The following is a 17,118-nucleotide window of genomic DNA, read 5'->3' on the forward strand; positions in this document are numbered from 1 at the left end:
TTTAGCAGAATGATTGAGGAGGAAAGGAAATTAAATTCAGCAATTCTTGAGACTGGAGTAAGTATGGAAATAGAGGGCACTTGTGAAGTTACGCATGTGCTTGAACACAGGAGTCTCCTCCTCCTGTGCCCTCACTGTAGAGTTTCATAATGGGAGTGCCCACCCTTAGGTGATCACTCTAAGAGAAGAGAAATTATTACACTATGTGCAGGGAGACTGAATAAGAAGACTTGCCATACTCCCTATATTATGTGGCAGGGAAAGGGGGAATGTTTAGGGGGAAAGAACTGGGGTGGACCCAGCTCAGACTCTAGACAAAAATAGTGTTGGAAGTTGGTTCAATAAAGCAGGAGCTAGAGCAGCAGCTCCCAACCCAGGCTACACAGGTCATGGGACAGATCTAAGATGAAAGAAACATAAACCTAACTAATAACTAGCATACCAAGAGAAGGTGAATAGAAATAAATCCATTGCAGGAAGCAACATGGGTTCCACGGGCATTAATCCAGTTGTTTTAAAAACTAAAAACCGGAGCAACATGGCGGCGAGGAGACGCTGCGAGTAAGATCTCCCATTAAAAAAAGTTAATAGGGAGGAAAAGCGGCAGGTCCCAGTGAGAAGTGGGACACGGAAGATAAACGGGTGACGCCAGCGAACTGCCCGAAGAAGAAAGTGGCCATAAAAGAGGACTAGAAGGGAGGGAAGCGCAGAACCCTGCTCCCCTCCCCCGCCCACAGAGGCGGCACTCTCCGACCGGCAGAGAGGAGGAAACAACACACCAAAACGGCCCACAAGAACAAAGGACGCAGCAAGCGGGACTGTGAGTGGAAAGGAACTATTGCAGCCACCACACCCCGGGAACGGGAGCTGAGGCGAACCCTGCAGGATCCGCCGCGGCGGTGAGCGAACGGCTCCTGGCGCCATTAGAGAAGAACAAAGACCCCGGGAGACCCGCACACAGCCCGGGCTGCCGGTAAGCTGGCGCGGAAACGCGGCGCGCTAGGGGAGCTTGAAAAGCAAGTGCAGACCGGGATCGCAGCTGCCCAGGTCCCCGCGCCTGCGACCTAGGCTTGCGGGGAGACGCACGGAGGTCCTCACTGAGGTGAAGGTCCCTCCCTGAGTGAGCAGGAACCAGGCGCCCAGGCACAGGAGCTGTGCAAAAGGCGCCATTCCCGCGCCACTGAACTGGGCTACAGCCCGAGTCCTGGAACTGAGGGCTTCAAACTGAGACCCGGGGCACGAAAATTCGGGGCGTGGGTTCTCCACGACGGTGGGGCACAAGGCAGACACAGCACCCCAAAGCTGTTGAGGTGTACCCTACCATTCCCGCTCTGTTCTCTGTCCCACGGGGTGGGGGAGGCGAAAAACAGCCCCCCAAGGACAATAGGAGAGATCTCTGGCGCCACCTAGCGACCAGGAAAAAAAATTCACTAACACCCTATAAAACAGGACATTTCTTAAGACTGCTTGAAAAGGGCAGAAGGTTTCTGGCGGACCCAGTGGCCAGCCGGGAAGTTATTCCACGCCAGGCCCCTTCCGACCAGCAGTCTGAGCCCACAGAGGGAGCAGGCACCCACGTCCGGGGCAGACCGGGTGCGCAGAAGAGTGTGCCTGAAACCGGAGGCGCAGGGACTGCATCCCGCTTCGCCATTTGAGAACAGGGACATTTCTTCAGTAAAAACTGCCTAAAACCAGCAGAAAGCTCCCCCAGAAGACAGAGATGGCTCCTGGAAGAGCCAGAGGGGAGCGGAGAAGTTCACCCAAGATGTCAGTCAGTCCGAGCAACACAGTGTCCCAACGCATACGACAAATTAGAAACAGACAGTAGGGAGTAGAAGAACCACACGCAACCTAAAAACTCCTCAGGAAAGAAGCACACCACAAAAAGAAAACCACTCCCCAGATTGCAACGACAGCAACTTGGAAGAACTTCTGAGCCTTCCAGAAAGAGAATTTAAAATTGCCATGATTAAAAAAGTGATAGATCAGAAGAAGGAAATTGAGTCCCTAAAGAGGGAAGTAAGAGAAATGCAGGAGATCAAAGAATTAATGGAGGAACTAAAGAACTCTGGGAAAAGCAATGAAAGCAGAATAGATGAAATGGAAGAACGAATAAGTAATCTTGAAGACACAGAAATAAAAAGAACCAAAACAGAAAAGGAAAGAGAAGTACGAAGGAAAAAGAATGAAGAAAGACTTCGGGAACTATCTGACTCCATGAGGAAAGGAAATATAAGAGTTATAGGAATTCCAGAAGGAGAGGAGAGAGATGTAGGAACAGAGAAAATATTCATGGATATAATTGAAGAGAACTTCCCAAATGAGAAGAAGGAGCTGAAAATTGATATACAAGAAGCAAGAAGAACACCAAACTTCCACGACGAAAGGAAAAAACACAGCAAGACACATAATAGTAAAGCTCCCAAGAATCCAGGACAAGGAAAAAATAATGAAGCTGACAAGAGGGAAGAAACAGATAACATTCAAAGGAAAACCAATCAGGCTGACATCAGACTTCTCTGAAGAAACACTACGGGCAAGGAGAGAGTGGAGGGACATAGTCAACAGACTCCAAGAAAACAGATGCCAACCAAGAATACTCTATCCCGCAAAGCTCTCTTTCCTCCATGAAGAAAGAATATGGACCTTCCCAGACAAAGAGAAACTCCGGAATTTCATTGCGACTAAACCCCCACTCCAAAAAATACTACAAGGAATCCTAAAGCCAGAACCTCAGAGGGACGAATAACAACGAAAGAAGACCAAAAAAAAAAAAAAAGTTATTAAAAGAGTAAATAAATAAAATCAAAGGAAAGACAAACATAATGGCAAATACAGATGCTAACATATCAATATTAACTCTAAATGTAAATGGACTAAACTCTTCAATAAAAAGACACAGAGTTGCAGCCTGGATTAAGAAACAAAACCCAACCTTTTGCTGTCTCCAGGAAACACATTTAGCTACAAAAGATAAAAATAGGCTCAAAGTCAAAGGATGGAAAACAATCCTACAAGCAAATGGGCCAAAAAAGAAAGCAGGAACAGCTATACTTATATCAGATAAAACAGACTTCAAACTCAAAAAAATAAAAAGAGACCCCAATGGTCACTACATTATGATTAAGGGACAATACTTCAAGAAGAAATAACACTCATTAACATATACTCACCAAACGAAAGAGCACCAAAATATATCAGACAACTGTTGTCCTCTCTGAAAACAGACATCAGAGAAAACATACGTAGTGGGAGACTTCAACACACCACTATCAACAATGGATAGATCAACAAGACAAAAAATAAGTAAAGAAACTAAAGCTCTAAATAAGGACCTAGAGCATTTGGGCTTAACAGACATCTATAGAACACTAAACCCAAAAAAAACGGAGTACACATTTTTCTCAAGCGCACACGGATCATTCTCCAGGATCGATCACATACTGGGGCACAAGACAAACATCAACAGATACACCAAGATTGAAATCATACCAACCATCTTTTCTGACCACGAAGGCATCAAACTAGAAATAAATCATAAAAAGAAGGCAAGGAACTATCCTACCTCATGGAGATTAAAAGCCACACTACTGGAAGACCACTGGACTAACGAGGAGATCAAAGAAGAAATTAAAAAATTCTTTGAATTGAATGACAAGGAGGACACCAATATCCTAAATGTATGGGATGCAGCAAAAGCAGTAATAAGAGGAAAATATATAGCAATAGAAGCTCACATCAAAAAACAAGAAAGAACTCAAAGAAACAACCTAATCTCGAAGCTCAAAGATCTAGAAAAAGAACAACAAAAAAACCCCAGAACCAGTAGAAGAAAAGAAATAATAAAAACCAAAGCAGAAATAAATGAAATTGAAACTAAAAAAACAATCCAAAAGATCAATGAAACCAAGAGCTGGTTCTTCAAAAAAATAAAATAGACAAACCCCTAGCCAGGCTCACAAAGGAAAAAAGGGAGAAAGCACAAATACACAGAATCATAAATGAAAGAGGAGAAATCACAACGGACACAGCAGAAATCAAAAGAATAATCAGTAACTACTATGAACAGTTATATGGAAACAAGTTCAACAATCTAGAGGAGATGGACAAATTCCTACAACTCTACAATCACCCAAAGCTAGATAAAGAAGAAATAGAACACCTAAACAGACCAATTACAAGCAGCGAAATTGAAATGGTAATTAAAAACCTCCCCAAAAACAAAAGCCCAGGACCTGATGGATTTACAAATGAATTCTACCAAACATTCAGAGACGAATTAGTGCCTATCCTTCACAAACTCTTCCAAAAAATTGAGAAGGAAGGGACAATACCAAACACGTTCTATGAAGCCAATATTACACTAATACCAAAACCGAATAAGGACAACACAAAAAAGGAAAACTATAGGCCAATCTCCCTAATGAACACTGATGCAAAAATCCTCAATAAAATTTTAGCTATCAGAATCCAACAATGTATCCATAAGATAATTCACCACGACCAAGTTGGATTCATTCCAGGGGCACAAGGATGGTTTAACATCCGAAAATCAATCAACGTTATCCAACACATCAACAAAAAGAAATATAAAAACCATATGATAATATCAATAGATGCTGAGAAAGCTTTCGACAAAGTGCAACACCCATTCATGATAAAAGCCCTTGAAATTCTTGGGATACAAGGAACATACCTCAACATCATAAAGGCCATCTATGACAAGCCAACAGCCAGTATCATTCTCAATGGTGAAAAGCTGAAAGCAATTCCATTAAGATCTGGAACAAGACAAGGATGTCCACTCTCACCACTGCTTTTCAATATAATACTGGAAGTCCTAGCCAGAGCAATAAGACAAGAGAAAGACATCCAAGGAATCCAAATAGGAAAAGAAGAAGTCAAACTATCACTATTTGCAGATGATATGATAATATACATAGAGAACCCCAAAATCTCCACAGAAAAACTAATTCAACTCATCAATCAATTCAGTAAAGTGGCAGGATACAAAATCAACACGCAAAAGTCAGTAGCCTTCCTATACACAAACAATAAATCTGAAGAAGAAGAAATCAAAAAAACCACCCCTTTTATTATCGAAACAAAAAAAATCAAATATTTGGGAATAAATCTAACAAAAGAGGTAAAGGACCTATACAAAGAAAACTATAAAACACTGTTAAAAGAAATAGAAGAAGACACAAAGAAATGGAAAGACATCCCCTGCTCATGGATTGGAAGAATAAACATTATTAAAATGGCCATCCTACCAAAAGCAATATACAGATTCAATGCTATTCCAATCAAAATCTCAATGGCATTCTTCAAAGAAATAGAACAATTATTGATGAAATTCATATGGAATCACCAAAAACCCCGAATAGCCAAAGCTCTACTGAAAAAAAAAGAAGGAAATGGAGGCATCACACTCCCAGACTTCAAACTATACTACAAAGCCATAATCATCAAAACTGCATGGTATTGGAACAAGAACAGACATACAGACCAATGGAATCGAATAGAAAATCCAGAAATAAACCCACAGATTTATGGTCAACTAATCTTTGACAAAGGAGCAAAGACTATGCATTGGAGCAAAGAAAGTTTGTTCAATAAATGGTGCTGGGAAAACTGGGTCGCTACATGCAAAAGAATGAAGCTTGACCACTACCTCACACCATACACAAAAATCAACTCAAAATGGATTAAAGAACTAGACATAAGACCTGAAACCATAAAATACATAGAAGGAAATATAGGCGAAACACTACGGGATTTGCACATCAAAGACATCTTTACAGACACATCACCCAAAGCAGTGATAGTGAAGAGAAAGATAAACAGCTGGGACTACATCAAATTAAAGAGCTTCTGCACAGCAAAAGAGACAATAACAAAAACAAAGAGAAACCCCACCAACTGGGAGAACATTTTTGCACCCAACACTAATGATAAAGGACTGATCACAAAAATCTGCAAAGAGCTGATGAGACTCAGCAACAACAAAGAAAATAATCCAGTCAAAAAATGGGCAGAAGAGCTAAAAAGAAACTTCTCTGAAGAGGAAATGCAAATGGCCAACAGACATATGAAAAAATGTTCAACATCACTTGTCATCAGGGAAATGCAAATCAAAACTACCATGAGATACCATCTCACACCAGTGAGAATGGCACATATTAAAAAAACTAGCAACAACAAATGTTGGCGAGGATGTGGAGAAAAAGGAACTCTTGTGCACTGTTGGTGGGAGTGCAAACTGGTCCAACCACTATGGAGAGCTGTGTGGAGATTTCTGGACCTACTAAACATAGAGCTTCCATATGATCCAGCAATTCCACTCCTAGGTATTTACCCAAAGGACACAGAAACATCAATTCCAAAGAGCACCTGCACTCCTATGTTTATAGCAGCACTGTTTACAATAGCTAAGCTTTGGAAACAACCCAAATGCCCAAAAATAGATGACTGGATCAAGAAGATGTGGTACATATATACCATGGAATATTACTCAGCATTCAAAAAAGAAACACATGCAATTTGCAGCAACATGGATGGCACTGGAAGGGATCATGCTCAGCGAAATAAGCCAAAAAGAAAAAGATAAATACCGGATGGTCTCACTCATAGCAGGAATCTAGAAAACTTAAATAAGGGACCAGGAAAATGAATATAAGAAAGTGAAAATCAAAATCAACAAAAAACTATGAACCAGAGACACTTTTTGGGGGGTGGGGGGCGGGAGGGGAAGGATTGGGGTCAGAATGGGGCGTTTGCAATTGTATGGGGGAATATAAAAATAAAATTTAATATTTAAAAAAAAAAAAAAAAAAAAAAAAAAACTAAAAACCAGGGCCTCCCTGGTGGCGCAGGCAGTTGAGCGCAGCACTGTGAAGCAGTCCACGGCCTCTGCAGTTACGGTTCAATCCCCGCCGGCCTCGGAGCAATCCACATGGCAAACAGACCTCTCCTGTTTCACCCGCTGCTCCCCTCAGCAGTGTATTTCTTCAGTCTGTTCTGTTCCCTGCTCTGTCTCTGGTGAATCCTCTCACCCTCCCACGCATCTAGCCAATACCCTGGCTCTTGTACAAATAAAATAAATCTAAAAAAAAAAAAAAAAAAAAAAACTAAAAACCAGGTGTGGCAAATGTGAGAGTCAGTCCCTATAGGTACTCCACACTCAAAGATAGAGGAATTAGCAAGAAGAGAATACACAATGGAAGCTCAGTGGGTACATAGATGGACTCATTTAGATAATAACGGAACTCTGAATTAAGTCCAAGGTCATGATGCTTGCACATTGTTTCATAAATCTTAAAGATGTAGCCTTTTAAGTTCAACATCTGATAACCAATAACATGTTCCAAAACCTTCCTAAGTCCTACTCTTCTGGGGCCAACTTTATAGCCTGGTGTTGAAATAGTGTTTTTCAATGAATTCTTTATTAAACGTGTTTCATGACTTATGACCTGTCAACAAAGTGGGTTGCTGTCTCCTAAAATACAGATCCAGCTTTTCAAAGGCCCACACCTTGACTGGGCACTCCTTCAGGAAAGGTTTCTCTTTGATGAATATTTTTTTCACTGAAATATACCATCAATTCTTTTAGTCTGTGTTCTTGTCATGCCTGAAGCATTTATGCCTTACTTAAGCCTTTCATTATAATCAGCTGCCCTTAACTTGCTAGGCCCTGCAAGGGCTTTGCCTCAATCATATATGCATTAGAACAATTGCCCTTTTAGCTGTGGATCAAGTCATCTTTGGGGTGCCCTATGTAAATGAGAACACTTCAAAATGCTAATTTATAATGAGCCAAAAGTTGAATAACAGAGTAATAATAATACTAATAGGAGTGGACTGTTGAGAAGGCCACCAAATAGCTGAGACATAGTTGAATTAAAAAAATAAGCTGGCCAAAACCCTGGACAGAGAAAAAGAAAGAGGAGAGAAAAACACAAACAAGTAATAATTGCCATTTGGGGAGAGGGGTGGAATTGGCTGGAAGAGAAAGGCAAAAAGACTAATCTTTTTGTAACTGTCTGACACTCTGGCGACAGAAAACAGTGGAAGACTTGGAAGTCTCCGGGAGGAAAAAAGTAGATTTGATTGAGCAACTGATAGGATGAAACACTTGGAAAAACTGTTGTATAGGAGAAAGGTGAGCAGTACAAGGGAAGGTGATAAGGAAATATTTCTAGAAAAGTACAATATTCTATTGTACAAAAATACAATATTCTAAAAAAGTAAGCAATATTCTCTACTGGTATAAATAGCAATATCATTATCATATAAGGATGGAGATAGGGAGTATAAGAGAGCTAAATTTTCAGTCATTATTTCAGGAAGTAAATAGGTGATACCTAAAGTTCGTACATAAAGAAATAGGTAACGGAATTTGCTATCTAGAAAACAGCTCAAAGAATGAAAAATGATTATATCCAGAAAATAAAAAAAGGGTGGAGTGGGAAACTGTTGCTTTTCAATATGAGTCCTTCAGTGCTACTTAATCATTTTTAGTAGCATGGGGCTTAGTGTCAGAAATAGTTTCATAGAGCATCACCCTATGCTTGGTATTAAACACATATTATTTCATTTAAATATCACAACAGTTCTCTAGTGCTTACTGTGTACAAGGTACTAAGCATTGACATTTATTAACTCATTCGATCCTTGCAACACCCTTAGGAAGTATTTGTTCTTATTTTACCCATTTAATGGACAAAACACAAAGTGTCTTTATGTTCTACAGAAACTGAGGCACAGAGAATGAGAAATTTATCCAAGGTCACAAAATTGGGAGTGGTGGGTGTGATCTAAGCTCAAATAACCCAGCTGCTAACCACCTATTGGGAGTGGTGGGTGTGATCTAAGCTCAAATAACCCAGCTCCTAACCCCCTAACTTTACCACGCTCTCTAACTAACTCAAAGCATAAGTACGCTCTCAACTTTGGAAATGAGGGAACATGGAGAAAGATGAAGTCACTTTTCTAAGATCACACAAATAGTACCTTGTAGAATCTGGTTTGATTATGGGTTAGAATGACTCTAACATCTGTGCTCAATCTTTCCATTTCATCCTGCAAACTCGTGTTTAAAGTGATGAGCTAACTACATCTATTTGCTGGTACTACTTATAGGTCAAAATCATTCAAATTTTACTAATATTTGAATAATGAATACTTAACATTTGTTTATAACCTTTCCCTCTTTTTCAAAACTGTTAGAGTCACTATTATCATGTCCATTGACTTGAAGGCAGTTTAAATTAGTTGTTTTCTTGTTAGACTTGATTTATATAATTTATTAACTATTTTTACTGTATCAAAAGATATAACTAATACTAAGCCAGAGAGCAATATGCCATTTGTGTATTCTCATTAATTCTATAGTAAAATGAATCATGGGCCATATTAAAGTACATTGGCATTTCAAATAAAAAAAGTATGACTTAGCTGAGAACAAAGCAATGACATCCATCCTCATCACTGTTAGTCAATATAGGACTGGGGTTTCTAACCCACGCAATAAAGTAAGAAAAGAAAAGGCACACTAATCAGAAAGGAAGAAATAAAATGATTCGTATTCACAGATGACATCATGGTCTACATACTAACAATTTATGAATTAGAAGATTCAATATAGTAAAAATGTCGATTGTTCCCAAATTGACATACAAATTTAATGTAATTTTTGTTTAGTCTTTTGTGTCATCTGCTTTGCGGAATCTGATAACACAGTAGTCCTGCCCTCATGGAATTTATTATATAAGTAGTTAAAGGAGAAAACAATAAGTCTTCATGTCACAAAACAATAAAGTGTTTCTACGATAAAGATTATCGGTAAATGAATTTAGCTAAGGAAAGTCAGAAATGGCCTCTATGACAAGGTGTTATTTACATGCAACTACGTGAAAACTAAGGAGCTACATAAGACTGCAGTAAGAGTGATCAAAGCAAAAGATGCAGCAAGTGCTCTGATGTGGGGAGGTGGGGGAGATGTGTCTGGAGTGTTCCCAAAAACAAAAAGAAGGTCAGAGCAGTTGAAGAAAAATGAGAAAGACAGAAAAATAGACTGAAGAGTGTTTAAAGGGAGAGAAGTAGGAGGTAAACCACAGGACCTTGATGAGGCATACTAAGGCATTCTATACCCTAGTATAAGGGGAGAGGAAATGATCTGATTCACATTTTTTGAAAATATCATTATGGACACCATAGAGAATGCTTTGGAGAGGTGCAGGATGATGGCAAGAAAACTGAGTGGGAGGCCACTGCAGTAAATAATCCAGAAGAGAGAGAACAGTGGTGACTTTGGCCAAGGTGGTAATAAAAAAATTGAAAGAAATACAGGATCTACTGTGAAACTGAAAAAAGGGACAAGGGAAAGGGAGTGAGCATCTCATCTCATCACTGTTATTTAACATTGGAAGTCTTGGTCAGAACAATTAAGCAAGAAAAAGAAATAAAATGTATCTGTATTGGAAAGAAAAAGCAAAACTGTCACTATATGCAGATGACATGATAGTATAAAGACTCCAGTGAAAACTATTAATATAATAAACAAATACAGTAAAGTTACATTGTTATATTTCTATACACAATGAACTAGCAGAAAGAGAAATGATGAAAATAATACCATCATAATAACAGCAAAAAGTGTAAAATACCAAAGAATAAATTTAACCAAGGAAGCAAAGGTCCTGTACATTGAAAACTAAAACTCAGTTGAAATAAGTTGAAGAAATCACAAAGAAATAGAATGACAGTCCATATTCATGGATCAGAACAATCAATATTGCCATTCTCAAAATGCCCCTCTACCTAAAGCTATAATAGATTCAATATAATCCCTATTAAGTTCCCAATGGCATTCTTCACAGAAATAGACAAAAATCCTAAAATTTGTATGGAACCACAAAAGACATTTAATAGAGAAAAAATAATAAGAATGAAAGCATCATGCTCCCTGACTTCAAACTATCCTACAGTAATCAAAACAGTATGTACTAGAATAAAAACAGGCACACAATCAATTTTATAGAATTGAGTGCCCAAAAATAAAATCACACAATACACTGGCAACTCACTTAGGACAAAATAGCCTCTACAATACCAAAAGGAAAATCTCTTCACTAAGTGGTGCTGGGAAAACTGGACAGCCACATGAAACCTAATAAAATTAGACTACTATATTATACCATATACGAATATCAACTCAAAATGGATGAAAGTCTTGAACATAAGACCTGAAACCATAGAAGAAAACATAGATTAAAAAGTTCTTTGAGGGGCCTCCCCGGCGCAGCGGTTGAGCGCTGGGTTGCGAAGCTACCCTCAGCCTCTGCAGCGCTGGCTCCATCCCCAGCTGCTCCCCCGGCCACCTGAGGAGGGTCCCACATGGCACGCAGACCTCTCCTGCTGCCCGCTGCTCCCCTCAGCAGTGTACTTCGGTTCTTCTGCCTGCTCTGCTCCCCGCTCTGGCTCTGGTGCTCTGGTGAATTCTCTCACCCTCCCGCACTTCTGACTGTACCCAGTGCTTGCATAAATACATACATACATACATACATACATAAATAGTAAATAAACACAGAACTTATTAAAAAAATTAAAAAATAAAAAGTTCTTTGACATCAGTCTTAGTGGTGTTTTTTGGATTAGTCTCTAACAGCAAGAGAAACAAAAGCAAAAATAAACAAACAGGACTGCATCAAACTAAAAAGCTTTTGCATGTCAAAAAAAAACCCCATCGTTTAAATGAAAAGGCAGCCTAATGAATGGGAGAAGATATTTGACAAGGGGTTAATATGCAAAATATTAACCAAAGTGTATATCCACACAACTCAACAGCACCAAAATATACAACCTGATTTTAAAATGGGCAAATAAGCCAAATAAACATTTCACCAAGATATACAGATGGCCAACAGACATGTGCAAAGATTTTCTATTTCACTTGCCATCAGGGAAATACAGATCAAAACAACAAGGAGGTTTCACTCCACACTGGTTAGAATGACTATTATCAAAAAGTCAAGAAATAATATTGACAAGGCTGTGGGTAAAAAGGAACCTTTGTCCACTGTTGGTGGGAATGTAAATTGGTACAGCCACTGTGGACTATTCAGTCATGAAAAAAAAATGAAGTCTCACCACTTGCAATAAATGGACAAACCATGAAGGGATTACAGTAAGTGAAATAAGTCAGCAGAGAGACAAATACTTTATGATTTAACTAATTTGTGCAATATTAAGAAAACAAAAGCAAACGTGTAGGTTCTGACAACAGAGGAGAAGGAAGGAATAAATAGGTGCAAGAGGCTCTTTGGTTGGTGGTAGTTGATGAATGATGGTGGGTATGGCTAGAAAATGAAATTTGAGAATCTATGCAGTGCTGTGAACAAATACAACTTCAATTTCAAAATATTTTTAAAAAATAACCTCTATGAGAGAGTCATATTTGAGTAAAGATTTGAAGGAGGTGAAGGAATGAAACTTGTTGATATCTATAGAAGAGCCTTCTAGGAGAGGGAACAACAAGTGCAAACAACAAGAGCTTTCCAGGGTGGGCTGGAACCAGGGGAGAGTGTAGCATTGGCGGTCAGAGAGGTAAAAAGGGGATCAAGCTATGGGGAGAGAGGTGGGGTGTAATCCCTATGGGGAGTAGGGGAGCCTTGTGGGCCACTATAAGCAGTCTTCTGTAAACTCTTATAGATTCTAACGTTTTTCCAACCAAGTGTATGCGACCCTTTCAAAGCAATAATTTTAAATAAATATTTAGAGCAAAAACAATGAAAATCCTGAGCTACTCTCCCAGATTCCAACATTAATGTGTTCTACAAGCATCTTATCCTAACCGCTGTCTTCTTGGAGCTTGCTAGAGCCTGAAAGAGTTCTGTCATTTTTGAGCACAGGCTGCCCTCTGCTGTTAGCTCTTGGATTAGCACTGACTAGCATTAAAGGAGCAAGGTTACAGCCCCACTGAAAAGCAGATTAACTGGTACCACCAAAATGCCATTTCCTTGTCAATAAACGTGAATGTCTCAGGAGGCCCTTGAAGGACAGGCTGGGAGAAGACACTTCCTGAATTTTCATACATTCATTTTCCCTCTGTACATTGCACTTTTAAAAATATTTACTCACTTGCTCATATGAGCCTCCTCAAACCCCTGTGGAGCAAGTCACATGGGCAGTTAGCCCATTTTGCAGGCTAGAGAATTGAGACTTTGGGAGGTTGTGAAGTTTTCACTCAATGTCATTAATCATGCATAGTAAAACCATAAGAGTTGGGAACCTTCCAGGCCCTGTTCCATTTCAGCTGAAGCACAAAAACAGGGAGATGACTTACTCCAAGGCACACAAATGTTATGCAGCAAATGCCAGACAAAAAGCCATGACTTCTCATCACTCCAGTCCAGACTCCTTCTCATGATCCCTCCTGCCCACCCCTGGGGCTTATCACAAACCCATAAGTAATTCTCTGGTTTTGTTGCCTTTTATTATTATGTTTTATTGCAGTAACATTAATTTACAGCACTGTATGTTTCGGGGGCACAGATTCACACCTCTACAAATGTATGTTATCACCCCACACTCACCACCAAAGCACCAAAAATTCCACCATAGAATGCCAGGCCCCCTCGCCCCTTAGCTTCCTACCCTTCGCTCTCCCTCTCCCTCTGGTAGCCTCAGTTCTATAGTCAGATTTCAAGGGTTTGATTTGGTTAGTTTATGTTCCTGTGTTTTGCTTCTGTATATTCTACATCTGAGTGAAATCAAATTTGTCTTCCTCCTTCAGACTTATTTCACTTAGCACCATCCCCTTAGTTCCATCCATGTTGTCACAAATGGCAATAGTCTCTGGATGTGGATGTGCAGGCTTTGGGCAGTGTGCTGGAGAGTGGGATGGGACCAGTATCCTGTGTGGGCCCCCATCACTCTGCACATGCTGCATAGCATTTTCCTTTTTTTTTTAAGATTTTTAAAATTAATTTATGCAGAGAAGAACTGGGGTTCAGTCCAGAAGTGTGGGGGTGAGTGGATTCACAAGAGACAGAGTGGGGAGCAGAATAGGCGGATCTACTGAAATACACTGCTGAGGGGGGCAGTGGACGAGATAGGAAAGGTCTGCTGTGCCATGTGTGTCAATTCCCTGGCCGGGGATCGAACTATGCTTCAGTGGCTGGTGATGGCATAATAGAGCTGAGACTTTAACCCCTGCACCACCAGGGAGGCCCCCCGGGTAGCATTTTCTAATTTTAAGCTATGACTCTTTCCTCAGGGTCTCCTGCTCCACTATCCATCTTCCCCATTTAGAAAGCAGCAAAAGCTTTCTATACCCATGCCCTCGGGGTAGAGTTATTAAAGCAGAAATGCAAAGAGAAAGAAGAGCAGGGATGTTCAGCTTTTTAGTTTTAAAAATAGGCTTTTGAAACTCACAGCAGAGGAACTCATTTGACAGAAAGGGTTTCTGAGTCTCCCAGGTGCGTCTGTGGATATATCAATGGCCATGGCCCTAAAGAATTCAGGACATCAAGTTTAGGAGTAGACAATAACATTGGAGTAAGGTCTGTGTTCCTACCCTTAAGGAAAGACAAAGATCCTCTGCACTGAGAGAGGAGAGTGTAAAGTCAGAGAAAACTAGATTTACTAATTCTTGTCCTAAAAGAAAGTGACTGTTCCTCCCCAACCTGTCCCAAGCTGAGCCTTGAGGAGAAAGGAGAAGGAAAATAGAAATCCTAGGGCAAGTGGGAAAACCAAAATAAACTATATGAGGCCTCTCTCCCTACTTTGTGGGTGAAGTCCAGGATGACAGTAAGCCTCCACAGTGGCTACACCCCAGTTCCATCACCACCCCACCAACATAACCAGTCTCATGAAGCAGCGCTACAATAGAAATGGTGGGAGGTCATCCTAGACAAAGGGGGTCAGAGATTTTCAAGCCCTAATGGGTTAAGACCCTTGAAAGTTTCAAGAGCCTGGCAGGCAGGTGCAAAGATCTGCTCTTCTTGTGGCCACTCAAGACAAGCCATATGTGTAAATGTAAAAACTGCCACTCACCAATCTGGAGCAGTCTGCCTTTTTCTTTGGTCTCTCCTTGTTCTCTGTATGTGGGAGTCAGATGCAGATTTCACCCAGGAAGCTCGTAAGGGTGCAAACCAACAGGCTCTGCAATGAAAGATAATTATATTATAACATTGTAGGTGGTGTTTCTCCATTTTCAATTTCTATACAAAACCTATTAGCAAAATGTAAACGTTATAAATCTTGCAATGTACAGAAGTTGGGAGGCAGAGAGAAGCAGACAAATGGATCATGGATAAAAATGTAGGAGTATTGTTTTCCACATCTTTGATAGCATCAAGAGGTAATGTCTAACAGACGTTTAAGATGAAGAGATTAAAGTTCAAAGGTCATATTTAATCTATAGGAATTATAGGGTTTCTTTATTAAATTATAGGAATAATTTCTAGGACTACTAAAAATAGCAAATAATAAAGTAATTAGCTTGAAATATGGGGGTGAAATTTTAAGTAAGACTATTCTTTAATTTTCAAAATAGGGCATCAGTACACTGTCATATATGATAAATAAAAAATATACATATAAGGCTTTAGTCTTATTTAAGCTGTGGCAGTAACCACTAAATAATTAAAAAGAGAAATGGTTAAAAACTACATTAGTCTAGAAAGTAGGAGAGGTGAGAAATCTGATTTTGAAAGACTTGTTTTTCATTTCATGTCTTTCTGTATTGTTTAACTTTTTTCATATTTGTGCTCTAATTTAATAATGGTTTTTTAATGTGTTAAAATATTAGGGCAACCACTGAAGAATAGAATCTATAACTTCCAAAGCCCAATATAGAAATGAACCAAAGAAACTCAATCCATGCAACAACATGCAGGAGAAGGGGGCAGGGAGGCAGGAGGGAGAACAAGGGTGGTAAACAGAAGACATAAAATGTAATAGGGGGGGAGGCAGAAAACTCTTAAAAGGCAAATTAATAAGAAGGTAAATCTATTGATTAGAGGAGAGAAACATTAAGAAATAGATTTATAGGGCCTCCCTGGTGGTGCAGTGGGTTGAGCTGCAGCACTGTGAAGCTGTCCGCAGCCTCTGCAGTGCAGGTTCGATCCCTGCCAGCCACGGAGCAGCCCACGTGGCGCGGCACACCTCTCCTGTCTCGCCCCCCTCAGCAGTGTATTTCAGTAGATCTGCCTGTTCTGCTCTCCACTCTGTCTCTGATGAATCCTCTCAGCCCCCGCATGTCTGGCCTGGACCCCGGTTCTTGTATAAATAAAATAAATCTTTTTAAAAAAATAAAGAAATAGATTTACAAAGGGTTTGGATGTATTATGTATGTCATGTAATAGCAATTAAATTATATTGTGAATTCAGGGAGGGCCTTAGGAGAAAAAGAATTGAGCAAAATAAGAGACAACAGAGAGTTGTATATTCTTGGGGCCACAGGAGTGTCATGAGCCAAAACCACAGCTGAGTCCAGCCAAGTATAGCAGAGTCCAGCTGTGGCCAAATGCCCCCCCCCATTTATATGTTCAAGTCCTAAACTTCAGTACATCAGAAGTGACTGTACTTAGAGATAGTCTATTTAAAGAGATAATTAAGCTAACATGAGGTCATTAGGGTAAGCTCTAATCCAATATGACTAGTATCCTTCTACAATGAAGAAATTCAGACTCAGACATACGCAGGAGGAAGACGATGTGAAGGCACAGGGAGAAGACAGCCATCTGTAAGTCAAAGATTGAGGCCTCAGAAGAAACCAACCCTGCTGACACCTTCATCTTGAACTTGTAGCTTCCAGACCTGTGCAAAAATAAAATTTTTTAACCACCGGCCTGCGCTAGTTTGTTACAGCAGCCCTATCATAAAGGAACCATAGGGCTCCTGCCCATAGTGTTGGGCTCCTTTTTTTAAAGATTTATTCATTTATACAAGAGCTGGGGTACAGGTCAGAGGCGCGCACCAGAGACAGAGCAGGGGGCAGAACAGGCAGACAGACCGAAGACACTGCTGAGAGGAGCAGCAGGAGAGGCAGGAGAGGTCTCCCACACCATGTGGGTTTCTCCCTGGCCGGCCAGGAATCGAACCCACACTGCA

General features: G+C 40.2%; 1 long non-coding RNA gene across 3 annotated transcripts in view; it reads right to left on the minus strand.

Moving 5' to 3' along the window:
• LOC119240185 (uncharacterized) overlaps positions 1-16,816 on the minus strand; it is a 266,551-nt gene extending 249,735 nt beyond the window's left edge. For 2 of the 3 annotated variants that reach the window (XR_008551242.1, XR_005124099.2), the window contains exons 1-3: positions 16,706-16,816; positions 15,058-15,165; positions 14,437-14,512 (exon numbers count right to left, since the gene is read on the minus strand). This is a non-coding gene — a long non-coding RNA (uncharacterized LOC119240185). The remainder of the gene's footprint in view (positions 1-14,436; positions 14,513-15,057; positions 15,166-16,705) is intronic. The other variant, XR_008551243.1, reaches the window with a different exon arrangement.
• Between the last annotated feature and the right edge of the window lie 302 nt (positions 16,817-17,118).

This window comes from Talpa occidentalis, unplaced genomic scaffold, assembly GCF_014898055.3.
Source record: "Talpa occidentalis isolate TD23 unplaced genomic scaffold, MPIMG_talOcc4v2.1 talOcc4.12, whole genome shotgun sequence".
In the NCBI taxonomy this organism is placed as follows: Eukaryota; Metazoa; Chordata; class Mammalia; order Eulipotyphla; family Talpidae; genus Talpa; species Talpa occidentalis.